The sequence below is a fragment of the Coturnix japonica genome, chromosome Z (assembly GCF_001577835.2).
Source record: "Coturnix japonica isolate 7356 chromosome Z, Coturnix japonica 2.1, whole genome shotgun sequence".
Lineage (NCBI taxonomy): Eukaryota > Metazoa > Chordata > Aves > Galliformes > Phasianidae > Coturnix > Coturnix japonica.
The window spans coordinates 58,620,438-58,634,454 of NC_029547.1; the positions used below are offsets into that span (position 1 = coordinate 58,620,438).

Below are 14,017 nucleotides of genomic sequence, written 5' to 3' on the forward strand. Positions count from 1 at the left end.
TGCATATTTCAGCAGCCAAAGTACTTAAAAAACTGCTCTTCCCAGCAGGTTGCAACCTCCCACTCGCAGCCCACTCAGCCTGAGCAAACACTACTGAGACCTTTACGAACGCAAAATGGACCAAAACAAAACAGAATTTTGTCAGAGCAAACACTCTGTCAGAATAACCTACTGCTACTCTTAAAGAGCAGAAACAACTGCTTTCATACAGGAGTTGATTACAAATGATGCTTTTCACTTTCTTGATAAGAAATATAGGCACACTGCTGCCAAATATCAACAGAAATCTTGATTGTTAATGACAAAACTACAGCATTAGCGAAGAAAATTACTCAGAAAACCACTAAGAAAGTCATTGTTTACAAAGGGAAAGCTGTTCCAAGGCAACTCTCGTACAGAAAGTTCAGACAGCACCACCCTGCCCGTTCCACACGCAGACACAGTATCTGATACCAAGCAGATGGTGGTAGTATCAGGTGTCTGCTGCACACTTATATCTGATACAATAAATAATACACAACTAATGCAAAATATCAGTTTCATTCTGCTCCTCGTTACTTGAAATGGCACTGAATGTATTAACTTATCTCTAGCTAAATGCAACACATCTGCCCAAACCCATCATTGAAGACTGAATTAAATTTCCTTGGCAGTAATATTATTACATATGCAGCATGTTTATCTAGTGCTGTCTCTTCTATTTTGTATCTTAAGCGTCTTGAAAATGTAAAAGCAATTCAATTTGACGCCTACTCAAATACTTTCAACTAGACAACCTAATGGGTCAAACCACGTGAAAAATGGTAATGCCATTTTCTTTTGTCAGTCCCCTGAAACCCACAATACCCCCAAACCAAAGAATCACTGTTTCTCAAACATCATGTCATATCAGCAGAAATTTTACCCTGACCTTCTTCTGATTTCTACGTAGTGCAATTATTAATACAGTGAAAATGATGCACTTCTATTATTTTTGAAAAATTATCTTGCACAAGCAGGGAATGATTAAGCATTACGTACCACAGCACTTAATGTAACCAGATAGGATTACACTTGCACAACAATCAGGAGGGAAAACTGCTGTCCTCTGATGGCTCAGAATCATTCAAAGCAGCCAATAAATAGAGAAGAAAGGTGACCCAAGCATATAAAAATGACCTACATGACTTAATTTACTTGATCTTCAGTAAAGATTCAACAAGGTACCTCGTATTAAATGGAATAGGTACTAACTGACAAGAGGCAGTATGCAATGGGAACAAGAGACCCTCTCACTCTGGGAGAAGGACCCTGCTGGGCAGAGGACTTTGGCAGCAGCTGTGGGAACCTGGATGCAACTCTCCCATTTGCTGGTAAGCTGGGAGGAGCCTTCACACCACACAGCACTGTAGATCTCCACCTAACCTGATCACAAAAGCACTCTTAATAGGACATCAGCCAGGACAAAAAGCCCACAGAAGAAGGAAGGAAAATCTCACTGCAACTCTGTAAGGCAGAAAACCCACTCAAAGCCCAAAGAAGCAGCAGTTCCATCCACACAAAAGCCCCATCTCTCCACACAGCCAGGACTTCTCCATCTATTTCCTTTCCCAAGGATAGCAAAATCTGCACTAACCTTACAGGAAGTCTTTACTACCCTGTCAAGGGAATCTGGTTGGCCCTTGAAGCTATCCTACTGGCTCAGCAAGGTAGTTCCAAACCCTGACAGTAAGAGCTAGGACAAAACTGCATTTGAGCAAAGTGACCAGTTCCCTCTATCACAGTGGACACTCGAGCCAGACACAGGTGATCTGTCACCTCCTCATCCATGGCCACAGTGCAGTCTCTCTCAATGAATGACTTGGGAAGGAAATGGAATTTGCACTGGCCATATCACTGTGTTATGAAGAACTATCATCTGTCAATAAAAAACAAGTGAAAAAGAAGTGCTGGCTGCTCCACTGGAACATGTCAGTGGCCCTTAGTAGGGGGAAAGGGGCTTCAGATGAAATGGATATATAAAAAGAAACATATAGTACAGTATTACAGATCTACCTTCAGCTGTAACAGCAGGAACAAGAAGACCTGGCTTGTAGCACTGCAAAGTGTTGGCAGATGGTGAAATTCACAGGTAGAGGCAGCCAAGGAATGACATCAACCAGCTGATGTCTAAATGCCTCCACGCAGACTTTCTGCTTTTTAATTGCACTAGCACAGTAGAGTTGCATCAGCACTAATAAAAGTACAACAGAGCAATTTGCTCAGTTCCGATCTCCTTGAATAGCATGTTCCCCATGCCCAGTGTTAACTAACAGCCATGGGCAGAGCACAGACAAAAGTGCATGGCCATAAGGGATGGAAATCACCACCTCTCACTGAAGGAGCAGAAGCAATTTCTGCTCCAGAAATAAAGTATATCGCTGAGCCCAAGGGGCAAGTCCTGAGATTTTAAAGCATACATAAACACACAAGACTCATCCCAGTTTGTGTCATAAAGCCTACTGAAGTGGTTCCAGGCTTTTACTTCCCCCATCTTAATCTTCACAGGATTATCACATGTTAATACTTATGCACCAGCTAAATGGTCTGTAAACTAAGCTAATCAAACACAGTGGAGCAGTTTAATCAGTATCTAGGAGGTCAGAAAAAGCAAAGATAGTTTTGGAGATGCCTGTCTGAAAAGAGGTCAACTGCCTTTACAGGGTTAATGATCCAATGGGAAGGTTAGCAACAACAACAACAACAGAAGAAAGGAAGAAAGAAAATAAAGAAAAGCAGCAGTGGTTAATAGTGCATATCTTCACTGTATGGCTCTGAATTTCTATTTCTCCCCGACTTTTAGCTAGACCTAAACAAATTTTAACCATCTTTGTGAGACCGTACAGATGCAAAGAGCATACACGGTGTGTTAAAGCAGATGCAGCATATTAAAGAGAGCTCAACTAAAGTGCAGAATGCTTCTTGTAAATAGAAGGTTATGTGAACAACCGCCCTCAATATAAATTGCATGGCGCTGTATCCCAGTAGAGCTCCCGTATCTTGTGGAACTGTTGCAAAACGGGACTTATTTGTGAGGACTGGTATCGCATATTTTCATGAAAGTCAAAAGAAACTGTAAATCTAAATTTACAGATTTTTTATTTCCCTGTCTGTCAGAGCTGGGCTTTTTTGTACACGTCAGTGCATTACCAGGAAGAATGGCTGTACATTTCTATTCCAAGGTCATTTTCAGTAATTTAGAATAGATTACCTAACCAGACAAAAAAACAGCAACAACACAACAAAAAACCTCCCAAAAAACAAACAAAAAAGAAAGCCTCGATGAAGAGAAAACATTCACAGACAATTTGGGGAAAAAAAGCAGAGGAAAAAAATCACTGATTAATCACTGACTAAAATTTGCAAGTATTAATTGATTTATGTTTCTTTTTCTGGGAAGATCACTTGGCTGTATTTTGCTTGATTGCACTGTAACATCCAGTATGCTGTACAGCTGAGCCTTTACAGTATTTATGATAAGCAAGCAAATACAACCAGGCTAAGACAAGGGAAAAAAATACATATACTGTGGACTTAAACGTGTGTATATATAGTAGATATAATGTTCTGCCTTTCTTCACTTGTTCCTGCAATAAATCCTTTTCTTTTTTTCTTTTTTTTTTCTTTTTTTTTTTTTTTTTCTTTTTTTTTCCTCAAGAACCAAGACAGGCGGCTAAAAATACAGATGTCTGACTCAGTCCTTCCCAGCCAAAATGCCTTTATCAGTGACCAGTATTTCAATCAGACCCCACTGCCAGCTCACCAATGCTCAGCACCATGCCTGATACACAGGCTGATGCCACGTACCAGGTCAGACTCAGAGGCTGGAGTTCTGCACTGCACTCTCTCCAGTGAAAATACACCATTTACAGGCTTCTTAGCTTACACCCTCCTATTAAGTTCTTTACACAAGGTTTTTTAGCATGCTTTGAATTTGCAGAAAAAAAAAAATCTATACCTAAATATAACTTAAAATCCAGAAGATCTGGAAATTATCAAGCTTCTGGGGGATTTAAAATGTTCATGAACTCTTTTCAAAGACAACATTACTATTTATCTGGTTTGGCTCCACAAGAGTTATCCATATTTTTGGAAATCAGAGAGGGAGATGTTTAACTTGAATGGTTGGTGTGTGAATCAGCTACAGTATTCAAGGGCATGAGTCAGGATTCAGCAGTGCCAGAGGATTAACTGGAAATGATAACTGTTAATTTTCACATCTTCTATGGTTAGGAGGAAGCAGGGCAAGAGCAAAAAGGTACACGTACACCATATATTTATAGCACAGAATGGCTGCTCTGGAGGGACACCTCACCAAAAGGGCAGAGCTGCAGGAGCTGCAGAGTTCAGTAGGGCTGTTCACTCTCAGCCAGGGCTGGCACATCAGCACGGGGTGAGTAAGCACAGCAAGCTACAGGCCACTCTCTTTGGCTGGTGAGGGAATCTGGAGGTTTGAAACCAAACAGGGTAATCTGGTATGAGATTCAGGCAGGAACAGAATATTCCTTGTAATGAGATATGTATGAAGATACTCTAATCAAGCGTGCTAAAATTGCTAGGGTTCATACATCTGGCACAGTCCATGCTATGCACTTTATCAAACGGTTTCAATAGTAGTTTACTGTCTGCACAATAAATGTTTGCCTATTGGGTTTAAAACATGCAACACTGAGACAGTGAGTAAGAGCTAAGTTTGGCTTTATAATTGCAGATGAGAAAGTTAAACATGTTCTAACTAAAAAACAAAAACAAACAAACAAAAAAGCCAGATATACATAATATTTCCCCCTGACAAAGCTTAAAAAATGACAGCATGAAATTAAATTTCAGAGAGGAAATATTCACTTTCCTAGTTAAATGTGAATAAGATTCCATAAAAAGCTTGCAGCTACTGTAAGATCTGAGCAAATATTTAACTTTACAGTGCACAGTGACACAATCTGGTGTGACTATGGACTGCTGTAAGGTGACAGTCTGCATGATGGAGAATGGAAAACCCTCCCCGAGTACACCAGAGTCATCCAAGCAAAAGTGGCTCAGCAGCAAGGATCAAAACAGCACAGATTAAACAGAAAACAAAAGCATCAGCTTCTACATGCTGAGAACTGTTCATTAATTTTGTTCCATCCTGCAATATTTTGCAAATTCTAAGCTACGACATTTGGAGCGTTACCAGCTAAAATATGTTGGCTCCTTATGGCGTGTTGCAACCAATTTTGCAAACTATCACAGGGTGATGAGAGTTTTCTACACAGCTTTAGGAGTACAGTTTGCAGACAACATGAATATGTCCTCTCTTCACTGTACTTAGACTGCAGGAACACCATAAGCACAGAAAGCACAATATGTGGCTACAGGATTATGGAACAAGACAAGAAAACACTGCAACACCAAGTGTGTGATTCAGGCATGGCTCTCCCTCATGGCAGTTCATGGAATTAAGCACACAACTGCAGTACAGATGAAGCATATGTATGTGCTGCTCAAAACACAAGGTCTGTGCATGAAAGGCACTTGGAAGTTCAGATGCAGCTTCAGTGTTTAGGGAAGCTTGTAGGAAAGATGGCAAGAGAATCTGCACCAAGGCCTGTAGGTATAGGCCAAGGATAAATGGTTTTAAATTAAAACAAGGTAGATTTAGGCTAGATAGATATTAGGAAGAAATTCTGCACTATGCACGGTGAGGCACTGAAACAGGTTGGCCAAGGAAGCTGTGGATACACTCAGGGCCAGGTTGGATGGGGCCCTGGACAACCTGACCTAGTGGGTGGCAAAGCATTTGTTGGTTTCTTTCTTTTTTTTTTTTTCTTTTTATGTGAATAATTCTTGCTTGTAGCATTGCTACTCAGCCTGTGAATTCAGCATCAGCTTCCTATAACAGAGCAGAAGCCTTCATGTTAAACCTCACACCTACCATTTTCAGCCCAGGTCCCCAGCCTGATGAGTGGAAATCTCCACCTGCAAAACAGCTAGTTTAGTTAGGAGTGCTTTAGAAACTTGGCTATTCGTTGGGCAATAGAGCTGAACAAGCATTTGGCGGCAGCAGCCACAACAACAGAGCCTTAAAACGGACTGCAGCTTCCTTTTCCACAGACATCTCCATGCCAGGGAAACACTGCTTTGAAATGCCACTGCTTGTACCACTGCAGGTTGCAGAGAGTGAATTTCAACACAAGCCATTAGATCATCTATGATTCTTCTCTTCTCTGGCCTTAAGCCACGGGAGGATTGACACCCGAAACTGAAATTAATAAATTTAGTTGCCACTGGCTTTCCCTGCATTTAGAATAAACCTGACACAGACGACAACTCTATCAAGGATACTTTCCTGCACTCTTCTGTCATTACGATGCTGCTGTTGATAGGCAGAGGGACAAAACAGCAATGCTTTCAAACTACCGCTCAGAAAAAAGAAAGCTGCTTCTCATCCATTCAGTTGCCAGAGCTGAGCAATGTGTGGGTTTGGATGTCTGCCCACTGCAACACATCGATGCTCCCTTTTTTTTCCTTTTAGCTGGATTGTCCACACTGACCGGAGGCACTCACTTTGCAGAGCATCACAGAGGAGAATAGTAGGACAGATCACACGAAAAGGCTGATGAAATAAACAAAGCAGTACAGACAAGGGGAGAGGCACTGCTTCTCAACCCCATCCCTTATATTTTATATTCGGTATTATTTATGAATTGCATACAGAAGATATTTTGGCCATCTTTAGAAAATAATGACTTTGAATTCCAGCAGTGGCAATAAATGCTTGCAGGTCACAGTACTCTAAATACCACAAACCTAATCCTGTGATTCCGTACTCACAGGAAAACTTTTGTTCCTGTAGCTTTTCACAGGGCTAAAGCCCTAGGTCCAGCGGGGTTCATGTGATGTTTCTCAGCTAACACCCGTCAAGCAAATGCATGATGGTAGCCACTGCCTTTTGCTGGACAATAAATAGGAAAAGAGAATGGGGTAACGTGAAGGAACTCTCCAGCAACACAACCATGAGAAAGACCAGACACGGGCAACATCTGTAATGGGAAATGAGGCAGAACAACAGAGCTGCTCGCTGTCACTGCACTGAAGCATCCTTCCTTCCTGTCCCCACCTGGACTGCTGGCACTGGGCCTGCTGTGGGCCCAAGACTGGCACGTGGTTCAGGACCTGGCATGGCCAAACCACAGACACAGGCTGAGGTCCTACTGGGGCACACACTGTGCTTGTTGCCTAGGAAACATGGTGGGTCCTGCCTGGTGAAAGAATTAGCCAAAAATACAGCTAGTCCTGCCTGTAAATCAGGTCCATAAATCAGCAGATCAGAGCTGAGGTCAAGGAGCTGAAGAGGAATCAGCCACGCTCCATGGGATTGCCTCATAAACAGCCGCACAGTCGGAGTCTTTCAGGTTCCTCTCAGCTGCCGGGCAGATCCATCAACAAAACAATTGACCTAAACTAACACTGCTTTTACAATATTTTCCACAGAGAAGGAACACAAAGAAATGACTTACACAGCTGCCACACTAAGGCACCAAGCTGCCCATCAGCCCGTGTCACTGGAAGGAGAACAGCCATGGCCATGGAGAGCAGAGCCATGGGCCCAGCTAGTGGCACCTGCAAACTCATCAGCATCCTTTGAGCAGAGTTATACTGCACTGCTGAAATGCTGGGGATGCTCAGTTGTACAAAGTATTCTGTTACACTACAATGACCACCACAGTACTGAGTTACAGCAGGAGAAACACCTGGTGTTCCTTCAGGGGATGTTTGGTTTGAAGAAGGGCTTTAAGAAACCTGATCGCTGACCTGAAAAGTTGCCATCAAGACCGGATGGCAACGATGTAATCAACTGATTTACTGCACTTCTGACTGCTGCTAGAGCATGTGAGTTGAGTGGCCTGGTCCCATCTCTCTTCCAAAGCCATCACTGTCCCCAGCAGCTCAGAGGTGAGCTGGTGTTCGTGCTGCTGCACTGCTTGCTGAGACCACGTTTCTGAGCATGGCAGTGGGGCAATGGCACAATTAGCAGGCAGAGGAAAACTTCACAGATCAACAACTCTGGTACTCAAAGTTGGGCGCATACCAGGGACTTCATTTTTAGCCAGTGGGCTGCTTGGCTTCTCTGCAAGATCACCCTCATTCACTTGAAGGGGAGCATCCTGGCTGTGTGTTGAGTGCTGCCTGTAGCCAGCTGCACTCAGGGGATATTTATAACCATTCACGTCGTGGATGGGAGCTGTGTTTGCACGCATGTGTCACGCTTATTCCCTTGCAGGGGAGCACCACAGCCGGACAGCTGCATAAGGCCCGGACGGTGCCTACCCCCGAGCTCAATCCAACCTCCCATCCTCGTCCCGCAGCGCTGTGCCCTCGCTGCCCGCTGACAGCCCAACTTCGCGAGGCCCCTCCGAGCGTCCCCCGCTCCCCGCGGGCCGGATCCCCCGGCTGACAGATCGCAGGCTCCGCACCTCCAGGGATGGCTGGGCGCCCTATTTGTTCCACACGCTGGGGCCGGATGGGCCGCCCCCACCTCTCGCAGCCCCGTCCCCCCGCGATGCCCCCACCCGCGGCGTGGAGCCCTCCCCCCGCCCAAGCACAAAGGCCGGGAGGGTGGGCAGCAGCCGACGGGGAGCCCCGCGCTAAGCACAAAGCTGGGGGGATGGGGGCAGCCCCCCACGCGGCGGGGCACACGCACACGGGCGGGTCCCCTACCTGCAGGTGCTTGTCCGCGGGAGCGCGGGGCTGCGCGATGCCGCCCGTATCGCATGGGGGGATCGGTGATGGTGCTGGGAGTGCTCCGGTCCCTCCTCTTCCCTCCTCCTTCTCCTCCTCCTCCTCCTCCCGTGCGTGTCCGTGTCCGTGCGAGCTGCCCGGCACGGCGGCACTACCGCCGGAGGAGGCAGGGACGGGCTGCGGCGGCTGTCAGCTACCGGAAACCGGGGCCGGGTCTCACACACCGCAGGAAGTGTGCAATTGCACACCCGCACACGCCGCCGGGCACGGGGCGGGGGATGGCGCTCGGAACACGCATCCCGCGGAGCATGGAGCGGGGCCCCTGGGGAGGGGGGAGGAGGGGGAGGAGAGGAAGATGAGGATGGAGGAGAAAGATGTGGATGGAGAACTAGGAGGAAGATGAGGACCAGGTTGGAGAAGGAGGAAGATGAAGAAGAAAGATGAGGATGAGGATGGGGGATGAAGATGGGAATGGAGGACTAGGAAGAGGGTGGAGGTGCAGGTGCTCAGGGCAGAGTTAATCGGATGGATAAGGAGGAGGAAGGCTGCCCACAGGAGGATGGAATTGATGATTGGAAGATGAGGGAGCAAAATGGCCCCTGGGGATGGCACTTGGCATCCATCCATTTTCATCAAGGATGTACATGAAGCCAGGACTGTTCTACCAGTAGTAATGGCACAAAATTGCTCAGAGATATGATTTAACAGTTGTTAGAGTTGTTAGAATTGGGGTACTATGGTTAGGCTGCGGTTGGACTTGATGATCTTTGTGGTCTTTTCCAACCTGAGTAATTCTATGATTCTATGAAAATAGCTGTCCTCGTTAATCTGATGCAGGTGTGTGGACATACACCAGCTGAGCTACTCCAAGGAGCCATACCCACAGAACTGCTGCTCAGTTATGCAGATACAGAGATACTCAACTTGCTTCTTGCCTTTTTCCCCCCCTGGCATGAGATTGCAGGTACAACAATGTCTGTTTGCTAATTTCATGTGGGGCAAATTTGCACACACATGCATGTGTGTGCCTCCTACGTCTGTATATAGCATGATAAAAAAGCAGTCATACACCAAAGCAATTTATCTGTCATGAAAACTGTAACTTTTAATTTCTTCATTTGTCCGTGGCTAGAAATGTTAGCTGCAACATTACTCATATGAGAATATTTTTGCAATTAATCACAGGAGGGCTCACCATGCACTTGCAGTGTTATCTCTGAGTGCTGGTTTCTCCTACAATAAAGCAAGATGTGTGCCAAAGCAAACTCTGTTCATCTCCTCCACTGGCTTTTTTCCCCTTCGTTGTTGCATCACTGTAGAAGGAAATGGACCTGGATGCTGCTGGCAGAATACCAGCTGCCTGCTCCATGCCCCAGAGGTTCCCTTTCTTTCTCTCTCATATGCCAGCATTGCAAAACTTGAATGGGCTAACACATGCTACGATGGCAACAGTGCTTATGCAAGATTATAATGGAGACAATCTGGAAGTGTATTAATGCCAAGAGCAGTGCTGTTTCCAGGTCTGCCTGTGATGCGGCAGGGGAATCTGATTGCAGCATAAACCGCATCAGGGGAAGACTGTCATGCCTTCTGCTCTTGTTATTTTCAATGAGATGCCATCACATTGCTGCAACACAGCAGGGATCTCAAATACACTGAAATTGAAGGTTGTGTGTTAAAATCCTGAAGACTGAGAAGTGAAGCGGAAGGAGTCATTACTAGCAGGATAAGTCATTACTAGAAGGGACAGCTGTCCTCTATCCAAAAGAATGACACTCTGCTCCCATATCTTGCTCTTAGTGGATGGCCATGGAGACAAAGCACTGGTGACACTGAGGAGGGGACCATCATCCTCTTGGTCTCCACTGCTTGGTCAGGGCTGGGATAGGCTGCAGTTGAGGAGTGTGCTCCATCAGACACACCCCCATCAGAGACTACACAGGTAATGCAGCTCCAAGGTGACCCACCAAATGGTCTTTTCAATATTCAATTCATATATTTCCAAAAGTTATGTCAATAAGGAGTTCCTGCAGAAGACACCTGCCTTCCAAACAAACACTCTGAAAGGAATTAGCTCCCTAAAACCAGGTGCCTGTAGTCAGACAACAAATGGGACTTGCTCTTTGCTGGTGGTCTTTCACCTCTTTGTTCACTCCCTTTCTGCAGCTGAGGAGCAGACTCTGTTTGCGATGACATTAATGTGTACTGCTGCTGAATTCTATGTGAGTTTTCTTTCAGCAATTGATTTTGCAGATAACTCAGGAGCAGTCCATACACATTTCCTGTCTTGCTTCTCATCTCCCCTTCTCCAATCTGCTTTGCATTTTTTCTTTCCTCTTCTCTCATGTTTTTCTGGCAGTAGGACAAATAGCCTCAAAACTTGCCCACCTGCCACCTTTTACCTGCTTCCTTCCTACTCCTTCACTTCTTCATTGTTAGGAGCAGCCCCAGATCAATGTCATATCTGCACTCATTAAATAAAAGGAGGATTTGAGAATCTTTTTTAAACCTCTGGTGCCATTGCTTGACTAATATGACCTATTATCATCACAGTGTTGTATGCAGAGCTGTAATTGCGCCAGAGGTTTCTGGTTCATATCACACGTGCTGCCAATGATCTCTGTTAGCCTAGTAATGTCACCAGCCCTTCAGCACAGAATTACATTTTTAGATGAATGAGGCTTAGTTTGCTGCTCTATCAGCACAAACCCCACAATTCTGTGCCAGGCACCTCATAGTAGATGGGGTGCATGTTCATGTACAGAGTTCTGTCTCTAATTTGATGAGCTAATGAATGTTATGTCTGTATCCAGGACTTAACATAGACTTTATTCTACAACACTGGACAACTCATTTTCTGTTTATCCATCTGTGATGTAACCAATCACATCCCTCACCAGGCTGACAAGGAATTTGCTCACTCTGGTTTTCCAGTGCTGGAAACACAACATCTTGTGGTGCTCAGTATGAGCTTACACTCTACAGAACTCCTTAGCAGCCTGCCAGGCTTTCTGCTCTCCCATCAACATCAACAGAATAAGGACAAAAACAATAGGCAAAGGCAAAAGCCTTCCAATCCCACAAGCACAAAGTCTTCCGCACAGAAAAACTGGCTGAACCAGTAGGTTGCCAAATGGAATGTATGAGCTGCCAAACAGAAGGTAAAGGGATCTCTGGCCTCCTGTTTAGAAACACTTGCCCATCTGCCTGAAGATAAGCCTGTGGGTTGTATCATCCCTCTGTCATGGATTGTAGCACAAGTACCATATCCATGCAGAAAACAGGTGGCACCCAGTAACTGAATGGCTCAATTAGGAACCTACCAGTATTCCCTGGCAACCCTCCAGCACTGTACTATTTATCGTGACCACAGATGTGGCTGGGCCTGCACATTACGTGCACTTGTGTGCACTAAGGATGACTGCTAAGGATGAGTACCAACCAGCAGTGGTGCCATCAGCACCCCCCAGAGACAGCAGAGTCAGTTAAAACAAAAGTCTTCATTTCCAGACAGTTTGTGATCCAGCGTGATTTGATGCTGTCTGTCAGCTGTAGCTCTGAAGGACTAACACCTGTATGGTGTCAGAAAGTTCCCAAGGTGCATGCTGGCCTCAGCCATTGTGAGAGCCCTGTGATGTCTCATTGTGCCCCAGTGTGAGAGCAGCTCGTTTCAGGTATCCTTCCAAGAAGCAGGCAGACAGCTGAATCCTTATGGGAATGGCCTCCCGCTGAATAAGCATATGACCACAAAAACTCCAGGGAGTACTAGAGTTCTCAGAGTACTATAGAACCATCCTCCCTTTGGTCACACTCCTCGCTGGATGCAAGTGCTCAGTAGGAGTGGATGCCTGCAAGCGGTACTAATGGGCAGAACAAGGTGGGAAATTGGTGCCATGGAAGGGAAGAGCAGGAGGTAGGCAAGTGGAAAAGATTCAGCTTCCAGACACCCACCCAGCTACAAGCATGGGAATTCCAGAGCAACAAGGTGGATGGCAGTTCCTCCCTATCAGCAGAGGGTGAGTGGTTGGACTTGTAGACAAGTTGTGTGGCGAGTGGAGGTGGGGTGTTACGACACTCCAGCAATGCTGAGGGTTACTGAGTAAGGAAGCAAACTCTCTCTCATGGGTTGAGGGCTACCCATCCCCATGTCTTCAGTAGTAGTATAGCAGAACTATGCTGTTATAGGGAGGACCAGAACAAGAATAGTCAGCGTGGCTGTAAACACTGACAACATATCTGTGGACATCATCTGTCTGACATGTTCAGGGAGCAAAGCAGAGGACAGGACGGGGAGGTTGTCACTGAGAAGTTGTGTGGGGAATGTCTAATAAGGAGAGCAGAGTGCAGCAGGGACAAAGATAATTGTCTGGGGGGATTTATTTAATAGGTGAACAGTTGGACTGGATGATCTTTTAGGTCTTTTCCAACCTTGGTGGTTCTATGATTCTATATATATATATATATTTAATGATTTTTATAGAAAATATTTGGAATCCAAAGGACAATTCAATTTCCAATGCACAGCAAAACAGCCTCACAACTTTATCCATTTCAATCCATTGCAATCCATAAAGAGGAAGAGCAACTAAACTACTTCTCCTTCACACTCGCACGTGTTCACTTTATGTATAGAAAGTTGTTAAAAGGAGAGTCTGTGAAGTACCATATCCATATTCCTGGAACATCTGTAGTTAAAGACTAATACACTGTTTTATAGTGAAGAATTGTCAGTTAATTTACCCTTCACTTACCTGCCAGTCCCAAAGTTACTTGTGGGGACACTGCATGTTGCCACACAATTTCTGTCACTCTCAAAGACGCTTTCAGTACTTCACCTTTGAAGTACTTTGGTCCTTCTCTGCCAGTCGATCGCCGCAGCATCTGGTTGTCTCCTGCTCAACACTCTGTCCTACATCCCTCCTACACAGGCCAGAAACCAAGGCACAGAAAGTATAAGGGATCCACAAGGGTCTGGAGGCGTCTTCCCTGCTGGAACAGCAATGGAGGACACAAGACCACAAGAAGCCAGATTCAGGCAGAGAAGCTTGAGGGTGCAGCCATCTGCATTAAGGTTGCTATGGTTTGGCGTTGCAAATACTACTCTGCCTGACTGGGGCAGGGCAGGCTTACGCAAGTGTTTAAGCAGACGTCTTTCTGGTCCTGTAGGAAGCAGCAGGTCTGAATTAAAAGGAGCAATGAGGCAAGGAGTGCCCTGAGCTTGTTTCCTAAATAGAAGGCAGTGTGGGACAATTTGAGGAACAGGAATTCAACTACTGTA

General features: G+C 45.5%; 1 protein-coding gene across 3 annotated transcripts in view; it reads right to left on the reverse strand.

The window, feature by feature from the left end:
* Positions 1 to 9,144, reverse strand: part of KIAA1958 (KIAA1958 ortholog) — a 56,208-nt gene extending 47,064 nt beyond the window's left edge. For 2 of the 3 annotated variants that reach the window (XM_015849843.2, XM_032441533.1), the window contains exon 1: positions 8,719 to 9,142. The gene's annotated coding sequence lies outside the window, so the exon portion shown is untranslated. Of the gene's footprint in view, positions 1 to 8,718 lie in introns of all 3 variants that reach the window. The other variant, XM_032441534.1, reaches the window with a different exon arrangement.
* Positions 9,145 to 14,017: the final 4,873 nt, after the last annotated feature.